Source organism: Arachis ipaensis, chromosome B03 (assembly GCF_000816755.2).
Source record: "Arachis ipaensis cultivar K30076 chromosome B03, Araip1.1, whole genome shotgun sequence".
NCBI lineage: Eukaryota > Viridiplantae > Streptophyta > Magnoliopsida > Fabales > Fabaceae > Arachis > Arachis ipaensis.
This window is the reverse complement of record NC_029787.2, coordinates 3,043,523-3,047,043: the sequence shown is the minus strand read 5'-3', so window position 1 is coordinate 3,047,043 and position 3,521 is coordinate 3,043,523.

Here is a 3,521-nt window from a genome sequence, read left to right as displayed (position 1 = left end):
ATTAATATTACAGTTAAAATTTTAAACTACTACAACAGTATTAATTTCGACTTTAATTCCAAAAATGATTAGTCTTTTGTTTTTTAGATTCGAATTTAAGAGTACAATTAAAATTATTGAATTTATCAAAGCCTTTATTTGCATGATGTCGATGCAGAAATATTTGGTAACTAAAGAAAAATAGTCAAAAACAGCCATAACTTGCCTTATTTAGCATTTATTAATTGTTGCGACAATTAATGCATGCTAAATAAGGTAAATTCTGACTTTTTTTTTGTCTTTCTAATATTACCGATGTCCATGATATGTAGCTATTTTTAATATTTAATCAAATAATAATTTGATGTTTTCACATATTTATATATTCTTTAAGAAAATTAAATAAAATAAAAACTATTCTATTGTTTTCTTGGTTTTAGACTATTGTCTTAAATAATAACAACGAAAAACAAGATTATGAATGGAAAAAGAGGAGAATTCAAAGAATTATATGCAACATATTCTATGATTGACCGATTTGATTTGAGTAATAAAACTAAAAAGGGATATTTAAACTTGAAGAAACAATAATGAGGAGCACAAAAAGATCTTTCCAAAAGTTGAGAATTAAAAAAAATGTTAACTTAATTTCCTTCTATATATATTTATTCATTATTCTTTTTAATGAATTGTTGCATACAAAAGACAAAATTTAATATCTTAATACTTATTTAAACGGATATATAAATTGAGCCGAACAAACGCGAATAATAACGGTGGTTTTTTTTTTTGTTTTACTATTTTGCGACGGTTTCAAAAGTAGTCGCTAATTTTCCGATGCTATGCGACACTAGCGTTTGGTGGAGAGACAGAGACGGAAAGACTGAGACTGAGAGACAGAGACTAAGAGATAGGATTGAAATAAATCTTAGTATTCTGTTTGGTACAAAATGAGAGACAGGAATTGAAACAAGAATGAAACTCTAATTTAATTTGCACAAAGGGTAAAATTAGAATTAATTAATTAAAATGAAAGTATTTTAGATATAAAATGTTATTAAAGTTTCAGTCTCTATCTCTAAAAATTTTAGTCCCCTATGTCCCTACATTTTAGAGGTACTGACTGAAATTTTGGGAACAGAGATAGAAATTTTAGTACCAGTCTCTAAACTAACAAACATAATATTGAATATCAGTCTCTCAGTTTTTGTCTCAGTACTTCAAAACAAACGCTACCTTACATTGTAGTGCAAACAAATTACTTTTCTATTTATGTATTTGGTCTCAGCTGAAGCTCTTGATCATTGCTTGGATCACTGCAATTTCATTGGCAGAAAACCCTACACCAAGGTTTGCAAGAACATCATACTCCAACCACCCAGTGTCACCACCACCATTTTTCATACCTTGATTACCATTATTATCATTGGTGTTCGATGATGATGATGGTGGTGGCACTATACTTTTGCCGCTAGTTGCAGCGGCTATGGAAGGTTCGGCGTGGCGCAAGAGCCACTCAATTGTGTCACCATGAGTCTTGTGCCCTAGCTCGCGCGTGAGCTGGAACACGCGCGCAGCACATAACGGTGGCAACAGAATGCGACTTTCTCTTCCATTAACCTTTTTGTGACGATCTTTATTGTTATTATTATTATTGATGCTAACCTTACGAGGGGGTGGGGTATTATTAGAAGAAAACTTCATGAATTTTGGTTTGTTATTACTTTTGGTTTCTTATTGTTTTGTGTGTGTGTCCTTGGATCATTATATTCAATAAAAGGGTTCTTATATAGTAGTCTTATTCTCCCTTGAAGCAACGGTTCCTTAATAAATAAAAAGAAATATTTATTGTTCAAAATATTCAGAGTCAATCTGAGGTTGATCGAATACTCTTATAAATGGTAGACTCATTGATTACTGTTACATATCATGCAATGCAAGTAATTAAATGAGTATGACCAATTGAGCATATTAGGGCCATTAAAAGTAAATATATAGAGTAACGGTTCTGCTACGTTATCAACAGTATATCTGCCAACTTCTACCAACTCTTATTTATAATTGTATTTTATGGAAGTGTGTTCGTGGATGTGTCTAATAAAAATGTCTTTTTTATAGCTGTGTTTAATAAAAGTGTCTTTATAAATATATTTTCTGGATGTGTCTCTTTATATATGTATTTAAAATATATTAATTATTAGACACATCCACGAACACACTTCTATGAAACATACTTATAAATAAGAGTTGGCAGAAGTTGGCAGATAATATGTTGGTACTCTATACTTTTCCATAGAGTAAACATCCCGCAATTTTTGTCCATTTTCACGAAGGATAAAGTGATTTCTGTTTAAAAAAAAAGACGCTTCGATCTCTCTTTTAAAAAATTCATTAAATAATAACAAAAATTATTTTTGTGAGGATTTTATTTATATTTTGTGAGGGTTTTAAACCTCCACAAAATTCTTTTCAACAATATAACCAATTATTACCACTATTATCATTATCTTCTTCATCCTCATTATTATTACGCCTACCTCTATTATTTTTATTGCTTTATCATCATCATTATCTCCTCTACCGTCATCATCATCACCAAAATATTATCAACATTAAAGTTCTCTTCTTTCATTTCTTATTTGATATTATTTTTTTCTTTAAAAGGTATCTGTACTACAATTTTTTTCTTTTGTGACATCATTTTTATTAATGGTTTTTCTTCACTTAACCACCATTGGTAAAAGAATTTTCAAAAACAAACTTATTAATAGTTTGTGGAGGTTTAAAACCCCACAAAATATAAATAAAACCCCGCACAAAACTAATTTTTGTTATTATTTAACGGATTTTTTAACAGATAAATTATATTATCCCAAAATAAAAATATTGAAGATCGAAGTGTCCCTTTTTTTTAATAGGTATTGCTTTGTCCTTTGTGAAAAGTATTCAATAGTGTCATTGTTTTAATTTTTTCTTCTATTTCTAGTTTTTAGTATTTTATGATTAACCACTAAAGAAAACAAAAAGTTATAATGAAGAATAAAAATTGAAACATGACCCTAATATACTTATTACTATTATTTAGACCAAAATATCTCTTACTCTCTTATTAAAAAAAATTACTAGTGTTTTCAAGTAAATTTGTTATTCTAATTCATATAGGAACGTTTTGTTTAATAAATAATTTAATTAACAAAATAATAGATGAAAAATAGTTAAGAATTTGAATTATTATTGTAGAAAAATTTTTTAAAAATATGGATTGATTATTAACCAAAAAAGTTAATTTATACCTATCTTTCTTCATAACTAATTATTACTACTTTGACTTTTTATTGTTATAGTCTCTCTCATCTTTTATTTTGAGATTTCATAGAATGCATTTATTTAGATTTTTTTTAATTACTATTTAAAATGACCCATTCAAACACACCCTTAAATCTTTCACTAGTTTAGTAGAAATATAAATATGTTTAGAGAAAGTGTAGATACAAAAGCAAATAATATATTTATATTGTACAATAAAATTTGAATTCTGTCTA